Source organism: Panthera pardus, unplaced genomic scaffold (genome assembly GCF_024362965.1).
Source record: "Panthera pardus isolate Hobbes unplaced genomic scaffold, ASM2436296v1 HiC_scaffold_14, whole genome shotgun sequence".
NCBI lineage: Eukaryota > Metazoa > Chordata > Mammalia > Carnivora > Felidae > Panthera > Panthera pardus.
In genome coordinates this window covers 1190380-1200757 of record NW_026526699.1, presented here as the reverse complement: position 1 = coordinate 1200757, position 10378 = coordinate 1190380, and the positions used below count along the sequence as shown (strand labels likewise).

The window sequence follows — 10378 nt, the reverse complement described above, 5'->3', positions numbered from 1 at the left end:
AAGTGTAGATTGTGGGGGCGCCTGGGTGGCTCAGTCGGTTAAGCGTCCGACTTCGGCTCAGGTCATGATCTCACAGTCCGTGAGTTCGAGCCCCGCGTCGGGCTCTGTGCTGACAGCTCAAGCCTGGAGACTGCTTCGGATTCTGTGTCTCCCTCTCTCTCTGACCCTCCCCCATTCATGCTCTGTCTCTCTCTCTCTCTCAAAAATAAATAAACATTAAAAAAAAAATTACACTTAAAAAAAAAAAGTGTAGACTGTGCTAAGTGCCCGCCTTCAGGAGGAAAGCCTGTGGAAGGTGTTAGGATGTCCCTGGAAGGGGACGGCCATCTCGCCAGCGCGCCGGAACGAACTGAAGGTCAACCAATCACCAAGCAACAGCACAACCTGGCACGAAAGGAAGACCCACCCGAACCTAAACCCAGAACTGCTGCAGCTTAAAAACCCTACCCCACCATACCCGGGCGCGACTTCCCTGACTCCTCTCGCTCCCTGAGTCACGGAACCTCACCCAGAACCTTATTTCTCAATAAAGCCTTAAACTGCAAAAGTTCTTTTTGACTCTAACTCCTATCTTTACCCCGCCCAATGCCTGACACTAACATTTGGTGCCGAAACCCAGGAGAGGTAGTAGCTCGCCTCCCTTGGCTGAACTCCCCCCTCCTCACCAAGCCAGATGCCAACCACCCTACTCTCAAGAGCCTACAGGAGCCGGTAAGTAGGACAGACCCCTCCTTCCCCCCTCCAACTACGGCTGACACCCATGAGAGACGTCTCACAAGTCAGTCTCCTTTCCTGCGCACGCCAAAAGGCCCGCACGCCAATAGGCCCCTATTGCAACGCGAGGCCTTGCCACACCAATGGGGAGTAACGAGTCTAAACCACCTTGATCTCTTACCCCCCTCCAATGTCTGTTAAAACTTCCGGTTCCTGGGCTTACAAGGTAAACTTCTTTGTAACCGATTCATCTGCCTTTGCACTGTAGTCTGGCCTCGATACAAATTAGATAATGATCCTCAATGGCCACCCGAGGGGTCTTTACAATACCAAATCTTAACCGATCTGGACAATTTCTGCCATCGGCTGGGAAAATGGGGAGAAATACCCTACATTATGGCCTTTTGGGACCTCAGGTCTCACCCCCACCTATGTTCCTCCTGCCCCTCTGCATGCGTGCTCCTTGCCCGCCCACAACCCCCCAACGACCCCACCTCACCAACTTCCCCGATCTCAGACCCGTTAGAGGATCTAGCCACGCCGCCCACCGGCCCTCACCCCCCTCCGTACTCCCAACCCCCAGCCGTCCCGCCCTCGCCTCCCATATCATCCCGAACTCGTGCTCAGGCCCCTCCCAGCGAACAGACCCCAGCGGCCATCTTACCTCTCCGTGAGGTGGCAGGACCTGAAGGCCTGGTTCGCGTTCACGTCCCCTTCTCCCTCCAAGACTCGTCCGCCACTGAGAAGCGACTAGGGTCATTCTCAGCAGACCCCACCCAATACATTAAGGAATTCCAGTACCTCGCCCAAGCCTACAGTCTCACATGACATGACATTCATGTGATCCTCACCTCTACCCTCACCCCTGAGGAGAGGGAGCGCATCCAGGCCGCAGCCAGAGAGCATGCAGACCAAACCCACGTGACCGACCCCCTATGCCCGTAGGGGCCAATGCTGTCCCGGTGGCCAATCCCAACTGGAACTACCAACATGCAGGCAATGGTCACCGGCACCGGGACCAGATGATCCAATGCCTACTAGCAGGCATGAGGGCAACCTCAAACAAATCGGTAAATTTTAACAAACTTCAAGAAATAATACAAGACCCCCACGAAAACCCCGCAGCCTTCCTTAGCCGGCTCACAGAGGCACTTACCCAGTATACCAGACTAGACCCTGCCACCCCCGCCGGGGCCATGGTACTGGCCACCTATTTTATTTCCCAATCAGCCCCCCATATTCGAAAAAAACTAAAAAGGGCCGAAGACGGCCCTCAAACCCCTATGGCCGACCTGGTAAAGATGGCTTTTCAAGTTTTTAATGGCCGAGAGGAAGCTCAAGAACAACGGCGACAGGCCCCGCCCGTCTCCAACAAAAGGTACAATTACAGACCCGAGCCTTGGTAGCTGCCCTGAGGCCAGCCGCAGTAAAGCCCTCCGGACCACGGCCCCCTCCGGGGCCTTGTTTTAAATGTGGCCAAGAAGGCCACTGGTCTCGTCAGTGTCCCCGTCCCAAAAAGCCTACCGGTCCATGCCCACTGTGCCAGCAAATGGGCCATCGGAAATCCGATCGTCCTAACCCAAGGGACGACAGACTCGCAACGCCTCCACGTGGCGAGGCTTCACCCGGATTGGACTCCGCCTTCCAACTGCTGGAGATGGAGGATGACGACTGACGAGGCCCAGACTCAGTAACTCCGGTGACCCACGCTGAGCCCAGGGTAAAACTCCAGGGAGCGGGTAAGTCCATCTCCTTTCCGTTGGACACGGAGGCTACCTATTCCGTCCTGCCGAGCTATTCCGGCCCCACCACGCCGTCCTCCGTTTCGTCATGGGCATAAATGGCACCCCCTCCATTCCCCCATGCACACCGGTACTCACCTGCTGCCTGGATGGCCTCCACTTCTCCCACTCCTTCCTAGTCATCCCCTCCTGCCCCGTCCCCCTGCTGGGCCGAGACATCCTCAGTAAATTAGGAGCCTCTATACATTTACCAGCTATCTGCTCCTCTCCCTCCCCCACTCATCTTCTACTGGCTGTTATCACGGACGACACAGACCACAGCCTCAACCCACACCCAGACCTCCCAGTAGACCCAATCATATGGGATACATCCACCCCAACAATCGCCACCCATCACCAACCTGTCCTCATTAAACTCAAAAATCCATCACGATTCCCGTCTAGACCCCAATACTCAATCTCCCACACCCACCGACTAGGCCTGAAGCCCATCATCGATCGCCTACTCAAGGAGGGCCTCCTAATCCCATGTCATTCCCCTGCAACACCCCGATCTTGCCTGTAAAAAAGCCAAATGGCTCATATAGACTAGTTCAAGACCTCCGAATAATCAATGAAGCTGTAATTCCCATCCACCCAGTAGTGCCCAACCCATATACCCTCCTCTCCCAAATCCCCCCATCCACAACCCATTTTACAGTGCTTGATCTCAAAGATGGCTTTTTCACCATTCCCTTACATCCTGAGTCCCAATTCCTCTTCGCCTTCACATGGCAAGATCCAGTCACCTCTCTGGCCTGCCAACTCACATGGACGATACTTCCCCAGGGATTTCGTGATAGTCCCCATCTCTTTGGGCAGGCCTTGGCCAGGGATCTCCTCAAAGCCCCACTCTCCAGTCACTGTACTCTACCACAGTACGTAGATGACCTTCTACTATGTGGAACCTCTTTCGACCACACCAAACAAGATACAGTCCAGATCCTAAATTTCCTGGCTAACCTGGGGTATCGAGTCTCCCCACACAAAGCCCAAATCTGTACTAATACAGTCACGTTCCTGGGAGTCTCACTCACACCTACCACCAAGCCCCTAACCCAGGATCGTCTCCAAGCCCTCCAGACCCTGTCCCCACCTACCAATGCAGACGAAATCCTCTCCTTCCTGGGTCTAGTGGGCTTCTTCCGACACCGGATCCCTAACTTTGCTATACACACAGCAAAGTTGTGTGTATAGCACAACTATATAAAGCAGCCAAAGAAACCCCCCAAGGCCCACTCTCCAGCCTGGGATCGGTCGCAAGGGCCTTCCAACGGCTGGTCACATCTCTAGTCACTCAACCAGTCCTTTCCCTCCCTAATGTTTCAAAGCCTTTCCTCTTGTACACAGATAAGAGGGCTGGAATTGCAACAGGGCTCCTAACCCAACCGTGTGGCCCTAAGTTACAAGCTGTCGCCTACCTTTCTACCATCAGGGGGTGGCAACCCTGCCTCAGAGCACTTGCAGCAGCAGCCACTCTAACCCAAGAGGCACTCAAACACCCTACACTGCCCCCTAACGGCACTTTCACCGCACTGTCTATCTGATCTCCTTACACATAAGGCCCCGGCACACGTCTCCCCATCACGCATACAATTGTTCCATCCGCTCTTTATTGAAAATCCTGAAATATCTCTCCAACTCTCCCGCAGACTCAATCCTGCCACGCTACTTCCACAAATCAACCCCAAAGACACTTCGCAGCCACCCTTCCACTCCTGCACTGAACTTATAGACATTCTCTCCAAACCTCCACCTAACTTAAAGGACCTTCCCCTCACTTCCCCTGATCTCACCCTATTTGTAGACGGCAGGTCACTAGTTGACTGCAAGGGCCACCGGCGAGCAGCGTACGCTGTGGTTACATTAAACCAAACTCTAGAGACCCAGACACTACCCACAGGAACCACATCCCAGAAGGCTGAACTCACAGCCCTCGTTAGGCTCTCCGATTGTCCCAAAACAAAAGGGTCACAATATACACAGACTCAAAATACGCTTTCCTTATTGCACATACACATTCCCACTTATGGGAAGAAAGAGGATTCCTCACAACGAAGGGTACCCCCATCATCAACGGGCCACTCATAGCAAAACTCCTTGAGGCCCTCAAACTCCCACAGGAAGTGGCCATTGTCCACTGCAAGGGCCACCAACCCCTAACCACAGAGACAGCTATAGGAAATCACAAGGCTGACAACACTGCCAGACAAACAGCTCTCTCTCTCGACCCAGTTCCTATGGGCATCCTCACCGAAGATACAACTCCCGATTGTACCCCAGATGAACAAAAACAATACATGGCCCATCCCGATGCCCACACCAACACAGGCTAGATCAGGCTGGGCCCCCGACTGGCCCTCCTAAATAGCCCAGTCCCTTCCTTACTAACAAAAATCCACAAAACCCTACACATTGGGCTGGAGGCCACCTTCCGCTTCCTTGAGCCCATTATGTACCACCCCCCACCTACGACAACTGATCACCAAAACACACCAACGATGCACCACATGCACCGCAGTCAGTTCCCAAGGGAGAATGAGGCACCCAGGCCCCACTCATCAGATGCGGGGCCATCTCCCGGGCGAAGACTGGCAAATAGATTTCACTCACATGCCAAAACACAAAAAATTACGGTATGTCCTTACTATAACTGACACCTTTATAGGGTGGAAAGAAAGAAGCCTTCCCCACCTCATCTGAAGGGGCCTCCACAGTGGCTGAGATCCTACTCAAGGACATCATTCCCCAGTTTGGTCTACCGAGAAGGATACAGTCTGACAACGGGCCTGCTTTCAACTCAGCAGTCACCCAACAGGTCTCCAAAGCTTTGGGCATTACTTGGAAACTCCACATACCATACCACCCCCAGTCCTCGGGTAAGGTTGAAAGGGCCAATGGCCTCATAAAAAACCATCTCACTAAACTCCCCATAGAGACTCGGCTTTCTTGGCCTCAACTCCTACCTATAGCACTCACCCGACTCCAAGCCGCTCCCCGAGGACCCACAGGACTCAGCCCATTTGAACTCCTATACAGGTGACCCTTCCTGTTACCCCAACCCCTACCAAAAGATCCTCCTCCTTTGGCTGCCTATCTCCCTTACCTCAGCCTGCTCTGACACCTGATTCGACAGTACGCTGACCTCACTCTACCAGCTCCCATCGATCTCTCCTCTCCCTCACTATCTGTAAACCCAGGAGACTCAGTGCCCCTTCGACTAAGACAAAAACCAACCCTTGCCCCCCGGTGGGAGGGTCCCTACACAGTCATACTCACAACCCCCACGGCTGCTAAATTATTGGGCCACACCCCATGGGTTCACACCTCCGACCTCAAACGGGCCCCCCCTTTACCCCCTATACCAGAAGAGTCGTGGACCTCCCAACCAACCGGCCCCCTCACCCTCAAACTAACCCGACAGGCCCCTTCATGACAGACCCTTCCCCTCGGTTTTCCACCTTCACACTCACAATATTACACGAGCTACAACTCTCCCACTCATCCGACCCCATCACCCTCCCCTTATTTCTCTCCTGGGTCTCTGACTGTTGGCTTCAGGGAACTCTTTCTGATTTCTCCCCCGTCAAAATCTCCTTCTTTACCTTTTTACTAACCATACTTATATATCACGATGATACTTCCCTTGTTACTCCTTGTTAACATCATCCCCCTTATGCCCTCACAACCCTCCTATAGGTGGGTTTTTTTACCTATCCGAAACTTTTAACGGACACACCTCTATCATACCCTCTACCCCTTGCCCCCTTGTTGGGTGCCAAAATCAAGTCACCTTTGAATCCCCCTCTTTCAACACCCTCCAAGCCTCTACGTGGATTACTCCCACCATTTGCTTTTTATATGACCAAACCGACAAAATATGCTCCCAAACCTCCCCCAACCGATATGGAGGATGCCCCTATCACTATTGTAACATACACTGGCTCAACCTATACTGCTTCACAGGACCAAGGACGGGCCGCTTCTGCTTAAATATGGCAACTTTACCCTTACTGTCCCTGATCCATGGGATACCCGCTGGCAAACCAGAATAAAGGGCAAACTGTATCAGAACGGCCATTTCTCTAACCCCATCTCCTCTTTAACCACCTATCGAACCTATGAGTCCTGAATGTCTCCTTCCCTCTCCAACCTTAAAGATGATACCCAAGTAATCACAGACCAAGAAGACCAGCTCAACACACAACTACAGACACCCCCGGCACAACATCCCTTCTCATGGCTTACGTTAATCAGACAAGGAGCGATCCTGCTTAACCACACAGGCTTAACCAACCTGTCACACTGCTTTCTTTGTGCATCCCTCCAGCGGGATCCAGTAATAGCCGTCCCATTACCCACCCCCTTTCCCAACACCACTAACTCCATCAACCACCCCAGAAGTCAAATCTCCCTACAGGTTCCCATCCTCACTGAGACCCCTCAAGGCAACACGTCTCACCCAATATGCTACTCCTCTCAGGCCTCCCCAAATTGCCCCTCCCCCCTGCCTATGCCTAGCCACGACCCTCCCCCAGGGGGATTCTATTGGTGTAATGGCACAGCTTATAAACAAATGCCCAAAAATGCTTTTATCTGTCTCCCAGTCACCATTATCCCCCAACTCACCCTATATGGACAGGAAGAACTCCATCAACTCCTCGAATTCCGTCTCCAAAAACGAGCCGTTTTCCTCCCGCTAATGGTCGGACTATCCCTGGCCACTTCCCTATTGGCCGCCAGGGTTGGGACCGGCTCCCTCGCACACTCCATTACCTCCTCCAGGGACCTGTCAGGCAGGCTCCAAATCACAACAGAAGCCTCAGCAACCTCCCTATCCACCTTACAAAGGCAGATCAACTCCCTAGCACAGGTCACTCTACAAAACCGACGAGCCCTAGATGTCCTGACAGCAGAAAAAGGGGGAACTAGCCTGTTCCTGAGGGAAGAATGTTGCTACTACCTCAATGAGTCAGGCTTAGTTGAAACCAATATAAAACACCTAAAGGAAATCCAAAAAACTCTAACCGCCCGCCCAGGATCCTCACACCCCCTAACCTCCTGGTGGCAATCACCCCTCCTAACTTGGCTCCTCCCCATAGTCACCCCACTAGTTGCTATCTGTGTAATACTTATGCCCTTACCTTGTTTTCTCCGTTTCATACGGAAACGAATTCATGAAGTTTCCCAGGTCGCATTTCATCAGATGGTGGTCCGGCCCTATTCCCGCATTCCAACCTCAGACCCCACATACTATAGCGTCGCCCTTACACCCGCAGGAAGCAGCCAGATCAGATCTGTCGCCCATTATCACCAATAAGAGGCTGGAATGTTAGGATGTCCCTGGAAGGGGACGGCCATCTCGCCAGCGCGCCGGAACGAACTGAAGGTCAACCAATCACCAAGCGACAGCACAACCTGGCACGAAAGGAAGACCCACCCGAACCTAAACCCAGAACTGCTGCAGCTTAAAAACCCTACCCCACCATACCCGGGCGCGACTTCCCTGACTCCTCTCGCTCCCTGAGTCACGGAACCTCACCCAGAACCTTAGTTCTCAATAAAGCCTTAAACTGCAAAAGTTCTTTTTGACTCTAACTCCTATCTTTACCCCGCCCAATGCCTGACACTAACAGAAGGGAGACTGGTTTTATTGTATGTGGGAGGCTTAGTTTATCCGTGTCGTCGTGCTGGAGAGCCGTCACTCAGGGCGTTCTCCCTGGCAGGGCAGCAGCTAGACCTGCTCTCAAAGGCCATTTCTGGCTCAGCCCAGACAGCTCATCAGCCTGAAACCAGGCGCTCTGCACCAGGAGCAGGGGACCCTCTGGGCAGTGGTGGCGGGGAAGATGTAGCTGGAGGGGCACAGGCTGGTGGTCCTCAGGGAGCGCAGTGGGGCTCACCCAGGGGAAGGGGGTGGAAGCAGCTAAGCCAAGTGAGGCTCCCGCTAAGCCGCAGGCCTGGGGTCAGATCCTGTGTCTCCTGTCCTCCTGGGTTAGGGGGCTGGCCGGCAGGCTGTTCTCAGGGCTCACCACAGAGTGCTTTTCTAACTGTGGTGGCATCCCTCTGCAACGGGCCCAAACACATCACGTGGCTGCACCCAATGTCAGGCCCATGCTCGTGGGAGCACGGACAGGGTACTTCTGAACGCTTCCCGAAAGTCCTGTAACGTCCTCCAGAACACAGCGCGTGCGGGCCCGGGGCCTCCAGGCAGCTCTCCCAGCCCAGACCCGCCTGTGTCCTCGGCTGGCTGGGGGGTCCCGGCCCTCACTGCCCCATCACGGGGACTTGATGACGTGGTAGGCTGTGTTGCCGCCCTCCTAGGACGATTGGATAAGCACGAAGATTCTCACCAGGTCCGTACAACCTGCCACAGGCTCTGCGGCCTCGGGGTCCCACATCAGTCCAGCGCTGGCAAGGAGGGTTAGAAGTCTCTTCCCCAGGAACGGGACGACTTCTCACCGTCTGACGCGTTACCAGCTTGATCGTCCACCCACTGGGGAGGGTTTTCGCGGGGGAGGGGGGGGAGTCCTGCGTCTGAACATAAAAGCCCGTTGCGATCCGATCCCCTGCTGTGGATAAACACGCTGCACGTCACCGTCCAGGAGGAGGCTTGGTTGGGGACAGTATTTTTTCCCACTAACTCCTGAGCAAAGATAGATCATTCCCATAATGCAGTCCTAAAACCTTCATAAGCAATAATTACGTGTTTATTACAGGAGGTGTAAATTGCCCGTTAAGCGTCTGGAAAGCAGTGGAGCCCGACAGCGCCTGGTATCCTCACTGATGCGGTAGGGAGGAGGCTCCCCCAACTTTTCCAGAGCTGCTGTCTCGGTGGGGTGAGGGGCCCAGGCACTTGTAGGACCGGGACGCCCACGTACTCCTGGCTGCCCGGACTGGAAGGGGACCCTGTCGGTCAGCTATTGCCACGGGGTACGGCATGACTCTCCCCGAAACAGGCCCTGCAACAGCAGCCGTCTGCCTTCACGGGCCTGCAGACCTGCTGACGTCGGCTAACCCGGGCCTTCCTCGCGGGGGTTTCCAGTGGTCTGGTGGGAGCCACTCACGGGTCAGCAGTGGGGCACCTCTGGCCTGGTCTGAACCCACACCACGTGCCTTGTCTCCCTGGGACCGGCGGGCTAGCCTAGGCCTGTCCTTCTCAGGACAAGAGCAGAGCTGTAAGAGGACCCAGGACACATCCAAGGCGTCTTCAGTCTCAGCGTGGAATCGGCCCCGTCCCATCTGACTCCGTCCATCGGCCAAAGCGAGTCGCGTGTCCAAACCCAAAGTCCGGGACGAGTGAGGACGCGGGAGGGACGAAGACCCGAGAACAGCACACAACTGCCCACGTTCGACCCTAAACCGTCAACCTTCTCCTCAAATGAGCTTGAGTCTCAGTCACAGGGGACGCGGGCAGGACTGAAGGAGAGGAGGCTCAAAGTCCAGACGTGTAAAATCCCGCGCCATTCTGAGCTGTGCCGGCTACCCCACGCTGCTAGCGAGCGTGTGTGCACATGTGCGTGCAAAACGCCCGCAGTCTTCCTGATTTCATCGTACTCTTGAGGAGTGAGTGACTCTCAGGGGTCACTAAGGGAAGGAAAGAGTTTTTGGGTTTTCTGGCCTGCATGTAAGTCATGAGAGCAACATTTTCCCTATAGACGACATCGTCATGTTTACAAAAGTTTATAACATCCCCAGTCTGACACCCAGATTATATTCTAATTTTCCCAAACATTCTCAATAACGGTTTTCTGTGTCCGTGTGTTATAGGCAAGTCCTAGCCAGGACCACCGTTACTTTGTACTGATGATTCCAGAGACGGGACTCAGCCACTCCTGCCTCCCAATGGCTCTGCTTCGCAGGAGGATGGCAGCCACCAGAGGTGG

The 10378-nt window shown here is 54.2% G+C and overlaps 1 long non-coding RNA gene across 1 annotated transcript; it reads left to right on the top strand.

The window, feature by feature from the left end:
* Positions 1-652: 652 nt before the first annotated feature.
* On the top strand, positions 653-7808 carry LOC109260092 (uncharacterized). The gene is made up of 3 exons (XR_002076859.2): positions 653-711; positions 2299-2453; positions 7679-7808. It is a non-coding gene; the product is annotated as an uncharacterized LOC109260092 (long non-coding RNA).
* The last annotated feature ends 2570 nt before the right edge of the window (positions 7809-10378 follow it).